Source organism: Columba livia, chromosome 3, assembly GCF_036013475.1.
Source record: "Columba livia isolate bColLiv1 breed racing homer chromosome 3, bColLiv1.pat.W.v2, whole genome shotgun sequence".
Lineage (NCBI taxonomy): Eukaryota > Metazoa > Chordata > Aves > Columbiformes > Columbidae > Columba > Columba livia.
This window is the reverse complement of record NC_088604.1, coordinates 17,541,503-17,559,772: the sequence shown is the minus strand read 5'-3', so window position 1 is coordinate 17,559,772 and position 18,270 is coordinate 17,541,503. Positions and strand designations below refer to the sequence as shown.

Here is an 18,270-nt window from a genome sequence, read left to right as displayed (position 1 = left end):
CTGTTGTAGAGTAGAAGGCTGTGGGGGTGTTGCCCTACTGCTAACAGCACCAAAGAGTTGCCTCATTTCACTTGGGAGAAGGATTTCCAATATTACACTAATGAAAGTGCTCAAAAAGCCTCTTTTTCCACTTATGCTGTGTTCACCATCATGAACATAGTCCTCAGATTTTGGATTATTTCAGTAAACAGTCTACTACCTGATGTCAGTGTCCAGGCACTCAAAGTCCACAGAGTGATTCGAAGCATGCACACTTCAGTGGAAAGGCGTGCCCTGACTCCCATCCCGACTCACATGGGCTGAGGGTCATGCTCTTAGGGTCTGCACATGACTGGTAATTTTTAAATGATTACAATGAAAGGAAAGACTGCCTTTTTAATGCCCCGGCACAACAGCTGCAATGTCATTGGGGTTGTGTTCTGAGATGCTCCTAGACTGCAGCCCAAATAAGCGTCTTAATGATACTTTGAAAATATGTAAAGCACTTATTTTAAATGCAATGACAATTTTGTCTGGACGCATCGTCTGTTTGTCCAGACAGAACATAATTAGAATTAATAAACCAGATTCTACTCCGATTTGCCCAACATGCCGCTACAGTAATTGCAATGAAGCTATAGTGTGTGTAAAGAAGAAAAGACTTGGATTAAGTTACTTTATTTATTACAGTGATCTTGCAATTAGATAGCACCTTTCGACTCCAATGAATTTCCAGGTTCTCTGAAAAGTGCTGTGCTACACCAGGTTCTGCTTTATCTGCGTGTGTCTTAATGAACAACTTCAGGAAGTTCATACAACAACAACACTTGTTATCAAAGCTACAGAAAGAGCTTGGGGAAGCAGACTATGATTACCTGCACTGGAATTTGGATAGTACACAGGTACTTCACCTCTACTTCTGTAAGAAATGCCTTTGGAGCCTTTAATGATCATACCTGATGTTGGCCTTGTCTTGTTACCATATAGACAAGACAGCTTCTCTGGCATAGTGTCTCAAAAGCGATCATTTGAGTGACTCAGAGGTGACACCAAATGATGGTCCAAAGGCATATTAGGGATTCAAAGAACTGTCATCTCTTAGTTGTGGTAATTGTTATGTATGGTAATAATGTTACTGATTATGTTATAGATGGTAATTGTTGTAGATGGTAACTTACATGGTATAAAAATGTATTTTGTGCTGAACAAGTAACAAAACATGGTCTAGGTTCTTGTCTTAAAAAAAGGGTAGACAAAATGAGTTCATTGGGGTGCACAGCATTGTCTACAGAAGGGAACAGCTGAGGTCCTGCAACTTACTAAGATTGGCTTCTCAAAGGAAGCGAGTGATGACCTAAGTGCAACATGAATGAAAATAGCGATGGTTGACAAAACAGTAGAAGCTGGCTGTTTCAGTGGGAGGTGAATTAGAAACAGAGAAGTGAACCGATACTTGTTCCAGCAATTCTCTCATATTTCTACTGCCCTTATATTATATGAGACTAGCGTAAGGGCAGTGGCATCCCAGACAATATCTGATGTATCTTGAAATTATAATTGCTGTTTCCGGTAGAAGTTTGGGGTTTGTGGGTTCTTCTGGTAGATATTTGGCTTTTGTGGGTTCTTCTGGAGTGGGTGAGGTGTTATGCACCTATTATGTACCTTTTATGCACGTATGCACCAAAGTTCTTCCAGTCTGAAAGACAATCCACCACTAATTTATAAACTCATGAGAGGAAAAAAGGAACTGTTTTATTCCAAAACTCTTAATTTTTTCTAGGTAATGTCTTGCTACATAAAGCAATACAACCTAATGAATGATATTTCCTTGACAGCACTCTGCACACTGAGAGGTAGACATTTCCGCACGCTAATAAGCTCATTAAAACCTGGAGGCAAGAGAAGTTTGTAGCTCTTCCCAATTCTGGCCTTTCACTCAGTTTTACCTAGAAAAGGCAATTGTGCTTTTCCTTCTCTCTTTCCTTCAGTGACAGTTCCTGTAATTAAAATAAAATCTGGGGAACAGGGTGCAGGATAGAGGGGAAATAGGTTAATGTAAAAGTTCTGAGAAATTTAAAAGGCCTCAGCTGCTCATTAGGCAACATTTACGCAGCCACCAGTTTGCAGGTGAAGAAGGAAGCTATACCTTATGGACAAACAACAAATCAAATGTGACACTCCAACTCATTGGATGGAGAAGGGGTCGCTAGGAACTGGCAGCATAGTCCTTGAGAATAAAGTGACTTCAGTGAAAATGTATGGAAACCAGCATATGGTTATGCCACCTGACTCCTTATTATACTTTAAAGGACAGAGGTCTGGTAATAGCATGGGGTTATAATGGTACAGCAGCCCACAGCATATGTGCTTCTCTCCCAGTAAAACTTGTATCCTTCACACACCTATCAGCCTGTGTCTGTCTGATTGACTACAGCAAGTGACTGTGGCAGGGCAACACACAGCCCTGAGGAGGAAAGGCTATAACATATTAATATAAGAATGTAGTTCATTACAATATAAGCCGCTGAAAGTGAGCTGACTATGGCACAAGACTGGAAGAATGTGGCTGTCTGCAGGGTCTCGCCGGGAGAATGCATCTATCTATACCTACAGGCGTGTGGCTGACTGCAGGCAGCTGTCATGCAACCGGAGTGGTCTGGTGGGGTTGTCACCTACCAAACTGTTCCATTTGCAGTTATGGTGGGCTTAAACACACCTCCTGTCTACCTCCCAGCAGCTAACCACTGTTTGTCTCCAGTGAGGGAGGAGGAAGGGCTCTCACTGGTTTTATTTAGAGGTTTCTGAATCTTCACTTTGACAGAAAGTTTTGTCCCTCAACTGGCAAATGCTGTTCAGCTCTTGTACTCAAGGGAATTATTCTGCTATTAAGAGTCTGATTTATTTTTAATAACCCTTCTGCTGTATATATAGGAACACGCTGGATATTGTAATCTAAAAAAATCCCCAAGGGTAATTTGTTTTGGAACAAATATAATGTCTGGGATTGTTTGAAGAGTGGACAGTAATCAAATGAGGTGTATTTTCTATATCTGAAGTGTTGTAAGAACACACTGAAGTGCATGAGCTTTTTTGTTTTCTTCTTCCAATGTACACAAGCAATACACAAATAATAAAGCATTAAAAAGTAGATCTAAATAAATACTTAATAAAGGACAACCAATCCTGCAACCAGACCCATCACGCCTGTCCCGCCTGAAAGCCAAAGAGTCCACCTGCTCTGAGCTGACTGCTATATTTATATATTTATCAGTCTGGGATTTGCCAGTTACTCTCTGCCCATAGTTAATGGAGCTCAGCCCTACACGCTCTCAGGGAAGATGCTTAGGATAACTCTGCACAGGGCCGCAGCCATCACCTCCAGCTGGTGCAGCACGCCTTCCCGTGCCCGGCTCCCCCTCGGAGCCATGGGCTCTTCCAGGCACCTGTCTTCTCCTCGTCAGCTGAGCAGCCAACGGCCTTTCAACTCTCACCTTTCCTTTCCAGACCTCCTGCCCTGGAGGCTTCACACGCAAGCATTAGCTGGCCTCACCTCTCTTTCTACAACACATGGGACTCCGTTTAAATATCCCAGCTTGGAGCTTTTGATATCACTCTCCACTTAGAGGGATCAAGTAGGCTGAGCTTTTTCCTCTTCAGTTGTATGAGCTATGTGAATGTTTTGTCCCTTTCTTCCCCTAAAAAAAGAAAGCTTAAAATGTTATTTGCTTTGGATTCTGAGAAGTACAAACTCTACCACATGGCAGACACATGTGAATCCATATGCTAGCATGTCTGTAAAGCCGAGAGATTAAAGCCTGAAGCTTCTATTAAATGCTTTCCTTTTTTTTCTTGCTTGCAACATTTTCAGATTGAGCTCTAAATGTTCACCAACTCATGAATATTTTTGAGCCAGCTCTTCTCACTGTGATAAATCATGCTGCCTGTGTGTTGGTTTTGTGACAGATAGTTACCTGAAAGCTTCTAATGTAAAATGGTTTATGGCCATCTGAGGCGAAAAAAATCTGTGATCTTTGCCTGACTGCTGGAACAGTATGACAAGAAGAAACATACTGTATTCAAGCCCCACAGCATGCCAGCTTGCTTGCTTTCTTCTAGAAATGGACAGAACTGAAAGGAAAATGACTGCTGGCATATTGTGAAAGTACTTCCAAGTTTGTACAAGCTCCAGTGATAGATGCAAACACAGACAAAACCCTTCATAGGAAACAAAAAGTTTTGCAAAGAAAGCTGAAAAATATCCTATGAAAGAAACAGAACTATCATAGTTAGTCCATCCAACAAAAAGAAACAGACACTCTCAAGGCTTATGTTCCAGAGTCAGATTTATTGTAGTTGCTAAACCAAATATAGATATTAAAGAGTACTATTTGCACTGTAAAAAAGCACATGTCATATTTACGGCAATGCAAAGAAACCTTTTCTTCTTTTAAAGACCTCAAATACAGGGATTGTCTTGTCTACTTGAAAGCTGAATCACCTCACATTACCATGGTGCATGAGCGTATAAACAGGCAGTTGACTGACAAATTACCCCGCATGAACTGCTGTGTGATAGCAGATTCTGTGTACGCTTCTAAACAGCCAAAAATGCAGGATGGTCTGATTTAACTGATCCCTAATGGTCATTAAATTCAACCTTTGAATTAGACATTGCTCTAGGATGGGGAAAAAGTTGTCTTTCATTCAGGTGAAGAATGAGAAGGAAACTAGCACAGACAGAAGAGAGTTTCTGTCCCTTCCCATGATACTGACTGAGCAGCAGCAAACCTTCACCAGAGTCACCATCACATGTCTCAGATCATACACCACACCAGCTCTGTGATAATGCAAACAGAGAGACAGGGCTATTAGTTCTTCCCCTGACAATGATTTCATCTTAAATCAGTCCTAAAAACTGAGGAGTTCTTCATAGAATAGGTGTTCTCCCAGTTATAGAGAAATAGGAAATAGGAAATTTCATTCCTTTGGAATAGAAACGTAAGAGGTAATAGAAAAAAAATGCTTCCCACTGCTGGGTGCATTAGCATAATACAGAATTCTGCAGTTAGGCTAACAAACTGTGCTTCTTTTCTTGATTAAAAATAAATCACATCATAGTTATACTATCGTCTTTAATAAGACACCACCACTCTGTGAATATTTCAGGTCTGGGCGCTGAGTAAGGCCTAATAAAGATTTCTTGCAGGGTAGAAACAAATTCCACTGTCTATTTTAATGATCAAAGTCAGCAAATCTATACTTCTTTTTTTTTTTTTTTTTTTTTTTCCAAAGGAATCCAAGATCCTCCTGATATTCAGTTAAGATCTGGAAATTAACTCCCTATAGATGCCTTTGAAAACATGAGCCCAAAGAGCTCAGCCAGAGTGAAATTCTGCTCAGTAAATCCAGAGAACATCACTAATGTCAGTTGCACTGAGTGGGAAGGATGAAGGGAAACTACAGTCCCAGATGCCAAATTCACCTTGGTTGAAAGTAATCATGATTTGCACTGGAATTAGGAGGTGAGGGAGACAGACACTCTGAAAATCAAGCCACTTTTATTAAATGGTAAAACATGGAGATAAGCACTTCATCTGTGTTTGCAAATCTTCACTTCGATGACTAGGGAAGGTCAGAAACTATGTCTGTGCAGGCATGTGAATGACACCAAGACCATCCTGTTCCCCAGCAAGCAGACCACGTTATCTCTACCATTAAAAGTATCCTAGACTACCTTGGTCTCTACCTAGATTAGTATTTTTGCCTCTATCATAGTTAGATAATGCTAAAAATGAACTCCCCATAACTAATATAATTTTACTGACACACTGTTTAAGTTATATGTATTTGTAGTATTGTTGTTTATTAAACTATTTTTATACTTTTATACGATAGTTCTTTATTAAACTATCCAACTGATATTCTTTTATATGTATCTGATAAATTAGTGCATTAAATCAGCCTCTCCATTAGAAAGTGTTTGTTTACAGTGCAAGAGCAGAGTAGTGCAGTAATCCACCATCATCTCTCAGGGAACCTCTGCAAGGATAAAAGGTGGCAGAGGTGTCTGCAGCTGCAGCACTTCATTCCTGATCCCTAGCCCCCTGAGGCTCTCAGTCCTAACCATGGAGGCACCTTGCAGAGACAGCACCCAAGCAAGTTCTCAGACCAGCCCCGCGGCAGCCGCTGCACACATTTGCTGTTCTAATTTGGAGGAAACTCCATCCTGGAGTGTTCAATATAGGAAATAAGGAGACAAGATACTTAAGGCAAAAAATAGAGCTCTGTTAAGTCACCTACCATTCTTAGCACCACAAGCCTGCTGGAGTCATTTTCATATTATGGTACTAAACACGACAATCAAAACAGAAATGGCAGGTGTAATTAAAGACATTTCCTAGGGAGAAAAACACAATCAGATTTAATGTTTTACTTTTGTCTAAGTGGCCCATTGACAACACTCAGCATTTCTCTCAGACTGCTGCACATTTATAAAAAATATTTCAATAGAAAACACTATTTCTTGCAGGGGCCCGGGGCCAGTTATGAAGCAGGCATGTTGGCTTTACAGAGCATCCGCTATCTTACTCAGAAAACTTCAGTCCCGAGAATCTTATTGTTCTCATAATTGTGCTATCTGACCACCTTTAAGAGTAGATTATTTGAAAGAAGTACGTAAAGATTAATAAATTAAGGAATTCAGTAAACACACGTGGACTTTCTCTGCAGCAAACACTCTAGTGATCAGTGATCTGGATCTAATCTCTTTCCTCCAGTGAAGCATAAATTTAGCAGTGATTTGGATCTCAATCCAGATTTGAAAGTTAGTTAATAGGCCAAACTAAGTCCACAAATCTGCAGACGCTTGGAATTCAAGTAAGCAAGAACAGCGTTACCTCTTCTTTAAATTAGCCACATCTTTCCAATTTTCTCAGCTTGCCAGCTTCAGCCTGCCTCAAAACCAGTCACCATAGAGAACAACACACCCATTACTGAAAATCTTTGCTTTGTATTATTGCTGTTCTCTCTTACTAGCCCAGAGTTAACACATTGGTTTGAAAAGAAATTTTTAAAAAAGAGTCAACGTAAACTGCTTTTCCCTGAATCATCTAATTAAATTACCTCCCTACAGTAGCTGAGATAATTGCTTTTACCCTACAATTCTATATTCCCATTTCACCTTTGCTGGCTATTTTCTAACCATGTTTTCTATCAGTTTCCCAGAAGAAACACTCAACCACTTTGAGTAATATTCTCTTTCCTTGAAGGAGGGGCAAAGTACCTTGGAACTCCTCCAGAGTGAGTTTTAAGGACCTGAAATGCAAAGTTCAATAGCACTGTTCCTTACTCTCATATTTCCATACAGCTGACAGACCCCAGTGGAAACCGACCTGCTCCAGCAGTCAGGTGAATAATTCCAAAGAGCAGCTAGAAAACTCCAATTTCAGACTGGCTGGGAGAGAACTTCTCATTATAGCCACTCCCAGGCTTCTCCAGCCACAGGCATTTATCTAATATCCCAACTCAGCCACAACTCATACATTTGAAGCAGGAACTAATTCAGGTAAATTCAGGAGGAAGAGTCAGAAAAGGAGGGAAACTGCTGCCACACTACCACACATCTCACAGAATCACAGAGATTGCCAGCATTTATTGGGTGTCCCAAAAATGATTGTTACCACAGGGAAAATAGCTAAGAAACAAGCCTTCTTCATTAGCCAGTCTCCAAAATTTTCCTCAGCTACCTGCAATATCCAGTGTGCTATAACACAAAATATCCTTCAGACAGGTTTCCACAATTCCACACGCAGCCTTCATGAAATCAATACATGTGACACAGGGATGAGTGAGGACCTCACGGAATATCAGCCTTACTGCTCCCCTTTCAGGTACATCTTGAGGCTGGGACTGAAAGCAATCAGCACATCAGTATGAAGAGGTCTATACTTCCACTCCACATTTTCCTTTCTTTTTCTATATAGAGAAAATATACATACAGTTTATGTGTTAAATCTTCACATGATTATTTTCAGACTAAATGTTGTTGTCTAGATTATGTACCAAAAGGAGGAGACAATCCATTTTCTTTATATATTCTGACTCAATATAGTTGAGGCAGATGCTGACTCGTTTTTTCTGGCAACTCGATGCTCTTTTTCTTTTCAGATTTATATAGCACCGTATTGATTTTAGGATCACAGTGATTTGTCAAGGACCACTTTTATTACCAGAATTTAAAGACCAGGCCCAGCAACTGGATCTCGTGAACAATCTTGGACACACAGATAAGTTTAGCAGTTAACAGATTAATAGATATTTAAATTTAAGGCTAAGAAGATGAAAATTACGCTCAATCATTACAGAAAAGAAAGAAAAAAATACTTATTTGGAAACAAACATTTAGTAAAATCTATTAAAATCTTCAATGAAATAAAGAATATCCCAGGAAACTACCAAAAAGAACACCAATATAAAATTCCAATTTTTAAGCTGTGATAAATTTTGAGTGATATCTTGCAGGACAATAAAAGTGAGGAAGGTGTTTCCATAAAGTTACTGCAATTGTAAGCCTTCAGTAGCCTGCATGGGTGAAATCAGTCAATTAAAATCAGATATGTCTGGCTAATAATTATTCAGAATAGTTTTCTTTCTACCAATGCAGTGTGCAGGTGTGCAACATCCCGTTCTGATGTGACTAGCTGAGTACAAACGCCTCCTATAAAATTCACTCACGGCTGTAGCAACTATAAATCCGACTACCCAAAAATGGCAGTTGAACTTCTGAAACTCAAGCAAACAATGCCAGTGCAGTGCTTCATAAAACGTTTTCGCCCGCCATCAGGACAAAGTCTTTCATGAAGTACAAAGAACAGGTGTGCATGTGAGCTAAGTTGTCTCTATTGTTTTATAACAAGCCCTGTGTCCATTAAATGCAATTTAGTAAGATCATCAGAGCTTAAAAGGACAGATCAAACAGCACTGAGAATCCCAGCTGTGCAGGCCCCAATTCAGAGTGAACATTAACCTCAACATTCAGCAATAATTTATTCTATTCAAGACAGGAAGATGCTCTATAGCTGTCTTGCATATTGGTCCCATTCTTTTTTTTTCCTCCTGAAACAAAGTCGTGCATGTATATATGTGATAAACCAGAGCAATTTATATATGTGTGCATATATACACTTATATATGTAGCACAGAGAATTATATATCTGTCTCGCAATTAATTTTAGATGAGCTCAGGGCTGAACTAATATGTCACAGACTATTTCTGTTATTATTGTTTTTATTTTACAGTGTCTGAGCTGAAAGAAAATAAACCTCAGCAAACACAATGACTCTACAAGCTTGTATTCATGTCTATGTGGTACTGCAGCTGGAACGTGATGGCTGAGGATTGTGCTGAAGGCACTTATTTTAGGCAGAAGATGCTGTTCAGTGATTGTACTTTAAAAGTAAATAGCAAAAAAATGTTGTGGGTTTTTTTTTTCTTTTTCCTTTTTAGTCCACGCTTTCCCTAGAACCTGAAGATGAGAGATGTGCACAAAATTATTTACCTCCCAGTCAGACAGGCTGCACCTCAGCTGATATAACTGTATGCATGATAAATATCTCTCCATTTCACAGTATATTTCTTCCTGATATTTTTTAAACTATATGAGATGTATAGTGGCACAAACCTCAAAAGCTGGTCAAGAACTGAAACCTGCAATTGTCCTTAAGGTAAAAGAAGGCAATGGTAAGGAGTTAGTATCCACAACGCTCTTTACGCAAATTGTTAAATTATGTACCAGAGAGGCAATCGCTATTTTAACTACTAGCAACATGGCTAATAGTTAAACAGTAGCATTTGAATTGTTACACCTAGTACTGGAGACATCCAGGGAAAGGTCCTGACCAAAAGTCATAGAAGAATTGCAGTTAATGACCGAAGTACAGAAATAACCTGTTAGGGTTTTTTCTCTCTCTTTCTCTCTTCCTGTTCTTTGCTTCTGTACCAGATTGTGCTACATAAAACATTTTTCTTGTTTTGATTTTTCCTAAGCACTGAAGTTTATTTTGGATCAGTGAGGTGAGAAACCTTTGAAAGGCTCCTGAGACTCCCCAAGCCCAAGAGTCCAGTGTTTGCACCTGTCAGGATCACGGTTTCCTTCAACAGATTGCTAACTTGGAAATTTAGCAGACACATTTCTGCATTTATTTCCTTCTCTGTCTTAACAAGAACAAAGCAGTATTATGTAAGTAACATGTAATCAAAGGTTTCGCTTGTCCGGTTAAGTGGATCGTGATTTATTCAGAAGTGAAAAAAAGCTGCAGCAAACTTGGTCTGCATTGCACAATCCCCCAGTTACACAGACAGTAGTTAGCTTGTCTTGGAGAATATTAGAAGGATTAAAAGACTGTTTTAAAAAATAATAAAATAAATCAAATCAAATTAAATTAAATTAAACTAAATTAAATTACATTAAAATAATAAAATAAAATAAAATAAAATAAAATAAAATAAAATAAAATAAAATAAAATAAAATAAAATAAAATAAAAATGGGGTTGCTCTGATTAAGGAAAGCAATAGTTGCCTGTGTGTTTGTTTAAATCTTCAGTTCCATTAAGGGCTTCATTGCTTTTTAGTTAAAGATTCAGGTCATACTGAGTAAAAGAACTATAAAAGAAACAAAACTAATTAATGCAAAATATTCAGAGTCATAAAAATTCTTGCAATATCCATTTCCCTTAGACAAATTTGAGTTAGTGAAAGGTACATCTGATAACATCAGACAGATTTCTGCTGAAGTATGGCAACGTTGCTTCTTTCCTCTATTCCTTCTTCCCTTTAGAAATAGATCCACTATTTAGATACCTTCTACAAACAACCATTCACAAAAGAGAAAGTGAACACATCCCGGGATCTGGACATTTGCAGACAGCAGAGACCACAGCTACAGAAAGATACAAACAGACTTCAGTCTGGAGATCAACAGTTTCAGAAGCTCCTAAGCTCATTAGCCATCTAAGTCCCACAGATAAGCCCCACTTCGAAAAGCAAGGAAACAAGAATTCAAGCTTCACCAAAAAAGGAGAATTAGGCTCCTGTGTCACTTCCAGAAATCAGGTATAATTGAATAAAATGCTTAAACTTTGACATCTTTCAGAAATGTATGCCTGCAGTCACAAACCCTATTGGAAAGTAATATTGGGTGCTTATATGAGCCTTCAGATACCTACATGCTTTTTAGAATACAGATCTATGTCCCCAAAGTATCTATACCTGGCCTGCTGGCTCACTATATCTGAGTCCCATTGAACCTGGTGCTGCTTTGTGAAGGGGGCATTTGGTTTCCATTGTGTCAGAAATGCTCAAAAGCTGCTCCAGTTAGTGCTCAGCTGTAACACACTGTGCTCCAAAATCACAACCAACAGCCAATGCGAATGAGTGCGATTGAGGCACTACATCGCCTTTCCCATTGCCTTCTCCAGCCATGCACCATTTTGATGTTATCCCAACAACGCTAAGAAAGAGGAATGTAGGTGCCCCACAGCAGCTCATCATCTCAGAATTACATTTATGCTGAGCCAGATCCACCAGCTTTCACGTTACTTTATGCTGACAGCGCAGAGAAAAGCAGCTGCACAGTAATGGAGACTCCTGCCCTACATTTCTATTTCTATCTAGCCCAAAGGAATCAAAAGAGGATGACCACATCAATCATAAACAATCCAAATGTATTTTGATGCATACTGTGAAGCTGGATGAATGTTGCATTAAAGAAGGTTGTGCGTATTTGTTAAAATAGAAACCATGAATGAAATTACTTTGTGCTTTATGAATATCTAGTAGTTGTGCTGTTAAAATGTTCAAAGGAAACACATGTGCATTAAAACATCCACAAGGACATTTGTGCTAATGCATATGGAGGTAACATTCTCACTGCCATCTTGACCTCTCTTTGTCAAAATTTCATTTACACAAATCAGGGGATGGAGACAGTGGTATGTGCCCTACTTAATCACTCTAATACAACACCTAATGCCTGAGGTAAAAAGAACACAAAAGCCAAAGAGATTGCATAGATAATTAAAAAAGGGCAAGTAATAAGGGCATTACCAAATATCCCATGAAATGTAAAGGAAATTCATACGTGAAACATGAAGAAATATTCCCTGGAGCTAATTGAGAGCTCCCCAGCTCATCACGGTGTTATGGAGGACACGAGGATCTAAGCAAATTGTCTTTTTATGTTTACACTGAATACCAAAAGCAGTAACAGACACCGAGAGACAGTCTCAATCTTAAGGACCGGTTTGTCCCAAATAGGCAGATGAGGTGAATAACAGGATGGAGTCAATGTAGATGAAGCCTGTAGATACTCACACTAAATCATGTCTCAGAGGTATGTCCCCAGCCCTGTGGAGCTGCACGGCAGAGGATGTCTCTCCCTGACTCTCCATGGCTTGATAAATGGTCCCAGGTTGGGATATGGCCCAGGAGGCAGAAAACAGCACACACCCAGCACAGTGTGCCATGAGTAATTGGCAATCAAAGGCAAACAGAGAGAGGACAGAAAGCTCCTCCAACCTCTCTTTCCCTGCTAAATGCTTGCCTAGGTAAGTCACAAAGAAGTGAAACTATTTGTCCTGGTAGTCCAGCTACAAAGCTAGGAAACTCCAGGCTTCCCAGCTCTCAGCACAACGTGCTTTCCATTAAAGTATATTTCTTCCAAGTGCTCTTTTAACTTAACGCCACACACAAAGCCTAGTTCACAGCTTGTCATCTGTTAACAGGTCACCCAGTCCTAGTACCATCTTTTAATCCCAACCATCTTTCCATTCAGAAGAAAAAAAAAAAACTTTTTTTTTTAATTATATTCCTTTGTACCTCATGCCTTTGAATGCATCACCTCTAAAAACTCTGATAGGAAAGCTCAGTATGAAGGCTGCAGAACTCAGCAATATGCTTGCAAAGAAGTATGAGCCACACATTCATGGCTGCTGGCCTGTGTTTCATAAATGATTTATGCAGAGGTATATGTAAACTGCACTCACTCCGGAGGAACTTGTCCAATTGTACTTGGAATCAGCAAGAGCCTTGTAGGATTGCGCATCAGCAAGTCTTCTGAGAAGGTGTTTTTGCTAAAGAAAGAAAATGAACATGGCAAACTGGCATCCAAGTAAAATATGAACCGTGCAGAATTTTATTTCCTAAGTAAGTTGCACATTTCATGCTGCCTACCAGCTTTTAAAGGTCAAACATGTAAACTTAAGAAGTGTGTGTGAGTGTATACTAGTTGCAAAGCTCTTTTTTTGTCAGTTCTATGGAGCAATAACCCATGAAATATAGTTGACATCTCATGGGCACAGTTCTCCATGCCTGCAAACATTTAAAATTGCACTTGTGGTACATAAAAGATTTATAATGATCTCACCCACAAATATAAATTTTATCCCACGTAGGAGAAAAAGACCTAGAAGCAGAAGCAGTGAACAGCTGAATTTGAGCACTGTGTCATAAATTCGTAACACTTACAGCTTTTTAACAACCAGTCATAAATGTGACCGATTTCAATTTAATTTATGAGACTTTGTGATAGAACCAGGATTACCTCCTCAAAACTGAGTTTTAAAACACAGTGGGTACAATTATGGCCTTACTGGGATGTCAGTTGAGGAAAATGGGATTGGGGTGGCCATCTGGAAGGTCCCTGGGCCATGCTTGCATCTGCAGGGTCAGATGACTGGAGCTGAATGGGCTCCAGCAAATTGTAGCTCCAAGCCAAGCAGCACATCCCTTCACAGCTCAAGCCACCACTAAAGGACATGCTAATAGGAGTTATACAACTTGCAGTCACCAAATCCAGCATTCTTTGTATGGGTACAGCTGGGTAATAGTTGGCCAAGACATGCATCATGGTAGTGCTGTGACTATTTCTCAAGCAGGTAAGTATCAGGTTGACCTCTTCTCCAATCACTCCAACACATCCCGCATACATTCACATGACTCAATCCTTGTAATACTTTATAGATATTTAGACAGTTTTGTCTGGACTGGAATTTTTAGTGGCAGTTATTTGAAAGGAAAGGGCAGTTTGGAAGGAACTGGAAGACAGGAAACAGCACCAGCCAAGGGGATGAGATGAAACAAGAAGTCAGACATGCTTACTCAAGCATGCTTCCTCAGGCATCAGTGGAACAGCTAACATCAATCAGCTGCCGATAAGTTAAAAACCTTTGTTTTCCAAAACACAGTGTTACCATTACCCCACAAATGTATCATTTAAGTCTGTTATCTATGGTTAAATATATATATATATATACATATATACATATATATCTGAATTCCAGCTACATGTATCTCATAAAAACTCCAAGACAAGCCCTGATATCTGGCAAGTCAACAGAACTGTTTATTTTCCTGGACATACAGATTGAATTTTATTTTGGGTCTGGCAAGAGGAAAGTTTTTGAAAAACCCTAGGGAGTCAGAGTTTGCCTCAGAGCCCTCTCTTTGTGCACCTGTCAGAAGTTTGATTTATTTCTTTTTTCTCTACTGTACATATTGGCAGCTTGAAAACCTAACAAACAAACAACTTGTGTATTTTTCCTGTAACCTCATCAGGAAATCCAGGACGAAGAAAACATGTTTAACTACCTAAGCTTTTCACTTCCATTTTTATCTTACATTGCACTTGTCCTTACACATGGAAGATAACAAACAGTCCCTTGTGTTGCCTATGTGTATGTATTTGAAGGCAAAATATTATGTCACAGTGTGAAGCTGTAATATTGTGCCTATTAAAACATCAAAACTAGCTCAATATAGAAAAAGACATGGTGAGGTCAAGCTGCAGATGTATCCCCAAAGGTGCTAACTAAGGAGGACATTTTAATCCCAATTATTTTTAAATGTGTGTTGACAACTAAAATATAATTCTTCTGGTTTTGAGGGATAATGTGTTTGCTAATAGTTGATGGATACTTCATCCGAGGGGGCAAAATGTTTTACGTTTTATTCACATTTTTTAAAACTTCAAAGCACTTACATTTTCTTAACAAGAAGATCATTAACCAGTTACGGAGAGAAAACTTCTAATGACTGACAGGTTAATGATATTTGTTACTGGTTGATACCCTTATCAAACTAATTTAGAACCATTAGAGAGCAACATGGTGGTGAATGGAAGTATAACAGAAATCTGAGTTTCTTCCGCGGAATGGAACATACAGCTGTAGTCAGTTAAAAAATAATGCTGAATTCACACAATTCTCATAGTAACCCTCAAATCATGTTAGAAGACAATGGAGATAATTATTACATGTTCTGTAATAAAAAATAAGATAGTGATCACAGACATTAAAACAAAGTTAGTGGTTTCAGCACTGGGGTCTGACAAGGTTACCTGTGCTTTGTGAAAATGCAGCTCTGAGAATCTTGCAGAGCTCTTGACCTCAGATTAAAGTGGTTAATATCATGAGCTCTTCAGTATCTGAGGGGAGGTCCTCTCTGTACCACACCGAAACCACTGCAGTACCCAAATAATCTGGATGCATCCTGGACTACGATGTGCTGCAAAGCTGCAGCAGCCAAAAGCTCCAGTCATGGCCTACGACACCACTGGTAGGATTTGCTGATGAAAGTCCAATTGTCTCTTCCAAAGTCAGTTGTCCCAATAAGAGCGCCGTACCTTTCTTTACATACCTATCTCAGTTTATATTCTCAAGACCATCATGCGAGTATTGTAGGAGGATTGTTTCAGGTTCAGAGAAAAGGAACACCTCTGTTTTTGAGAGAAGCAAGAGAATCAATACACATTCCAGAGTTTCACTAAGAAGCAAAGCTTTTAAGAGTACAGAATAGGAATATTTTTGCTTAAAAAAGAAATAATATGATCATCAAAATATCTCACCTTTCCAAGAAGGTAAAGCGGCCTCAAGGCGTTACCCTCACCTGTTGCATCCAGCAGGATCTTTCACACAAAAAAAATTTGAGCCAGAATGATACTCCATTTATCTGGCCAAGGTATGCATGTGGATTTGGAAGCTCTTCTAATCTTCTGCAAGTATTTTACGATTTCTCTTTTGCCTCCAGCTAAGATGAAAAGAAGAGGCTGAAGCAGGAAGAAATACAGTTGTTTGTGTAATCGGCACATGTCAGCGAACCTTGCCATGCTCTGAGTCGGGCTTCTGTTCAAATGGCACAGATGCAATTCTTTCATTTTCAGTTTCACCACATTTTTGTTGAAAGCAGGACTGTAAGATTTTTCTACACCTGTGTTTATTCTTCCACTCAAGACACCTTGGATGTTAAATTTACCATTGCCTCTTTAAAAATAGAGTGACCTGCAGGAGGGAGAAAAGGACAGGTATTTATATCTTAATAGATGCAGGGACACAATTCACATTTGCACTGGTGCTTCAGCTACTAACTAACTAAAATTGAATATGAATTCCTCAGAGGCCAAGGAGGCAGAAGAAGAATAACCTTTTCTTCTTATTTCAGTGTACTGGAGAAATGACTGGAGAAAACTGAATAAGAGCTTTCTGTGGTTTTAGCTCTTCATGAAAAAATATAGTCATATTTGCAGGGTCTTTCCCAAAAAGTCTTTCAAGTATGGCAGCACCAATCCCACATCCCACATATAGGTTCATTTCCACTTATACTGGGGGGCAATGCAACCATATTCAGGTAGCCTGCATCAGAATAATGTCAAATGCCACAACATCTAAAGCATCTTGTGTTAAAGGGGCTGGTGAGGCTTCATTACTCAGTGGTGGCACATCCTGAGTCTCAGTTCACTCGGTGGGTGACAGCAGCCACGCAGCCAAACTGGACACCAGCTGTAGACATGCTGAAGTGTGTCTCTTATGGCTGCAGTCAAGATTTATTCAAGAAGCTTTGTATGTGCTAATGTAAAAATAATGGATCCCAGAAAGGCTCTGAAATTGTAAATATTAGGGTTATCAGAGCTAAACAGTTAGCAACTGAGTCACACCAAAGAGCAGTTAGTCTTATGCACAGTACAATTTCAGTAGCAGATCCAAAAATCTGCCCTGCTATAGTGACTAAAACATTCTTTCTAGTTTTTCAGAACATTATACAATTGTCCTCAACATTTATCAACCCAAATAAAAACAAGTATCCAACTTAGCACTCTGATTGCAGGTAGTAGAACAGCTATGGAGTTGCAGAAGGCACATAGCCACAGTTTTGCAGTACTGAAGTAGCATTGTAAGTGGCATGAATTTACTATTTGCTCCTTTTTCTTCTCAGATGTATAATATTTCTGTTTGCGTGATGCGAAGTTTAAGCTGAACTAGCCACCACTTTGGCATCAAAAGAAAAAAGTACGATTCTAAACGATTGCTTGACAGCCTGGGTACAAAACTTCTGAGGCAAGAACTGAGGAAATTTTTTTAATATCCATATCATTGTTCCACAGCTCTGCACATTTCAGATGGAAAATCATATAAGCCATTTGTCATCCAGTCCAGAATGTATGTTAGTTTCTTAATAGCTTCCAAATTCTGTCAGGCATTGTCCATTTGCATAAGAAGCTACAAGAAGAAAGGGAGATTAAATAAAGAATCAAAATAAAAATTTAAAAAAATTAATTCTTATTGTTTTCTGTACTATTCCAGCATCTATATGCCTTTTACATGCATATTTATTGTGCAATCTTTGCATATAGATGTACACCAAACACAAAGCACACCACATCTGCTGGTCATCAGTAATCCATATTTTTAACTTGCTCAATCTAGTTGAGTTTTCTCTCCATACTTTTTTATTGTATTTTGAGACAAAAATTGGTGGTTACATAATGGTATGGCAAAGCATCCTTTTTCCTTGAGACATGAGGCATCAGACAACTGGGAGCACTGAAGGCTCCAGCACGGCAGACTCCTTGTTGACCTAAAAATAATGAAAGAAATATTGGCAAGCACCTCAGCCAACAACTGGGAAGCAATAAGGGACACTAGAGGTGGTGATAAAAGTCATGGGATGTTAGTTCTAGTGCTGGCCCTGCTACTGGCTTACCTTACCTTAAACAGAAGTGGAAAAGGAAACCAAAATGTTGTATGCTCTGCAAAGTACAAGATGGTCTGTGAGCAAGAAAGAAGTAAAAAGAGCTAGACATTATCTTTCTTTCACCACAATAACTGCATAGCCACTAGAGCAGATTGAGTCACACACTCTGTCATGTACCACTTGAACAGCTATCAACTTCACAAAGCAGCTGTCCCCTGGAGAAATAGCTTCAGTCATCATGTGGCTCCTGGACACCATGGAGGTTTC

The 18,270-nt window shown here is 39.2% G+C and overlaps 1 long non-coding RNA gene across 4 annotated transcripts in view; it reads right to left on the bottom strand.

Moving 5' to 3' along the window:
* The window catches only part of LOC110362143 (uncharacterized), a 295,772-nt gene that overhangs the window by 260,799 nt on the left and 16,703 nt on the right, over positions 1–18,270 (bottom strand). For 3 of the 4 annotated variants that reach the window (XR_010471122.1, XR_010471120.1, XR_002419223.2), the window contains exons 3-4: positions 15,881–16,313; positions 15,673–15,751 (exon numbers count right to left, since the gene is read on the bottom strand). This is a non-coding gene — a long non-coding RNA (uncharacterized LOC110362143). Of the gene's footprint in view, positions 1–15,672; positions 15,752–15,880; position 18,270 lie in introns of all 4 variants that reach the window. The other variant, XR_010471121.1, reaches the window with a different exon arrangement.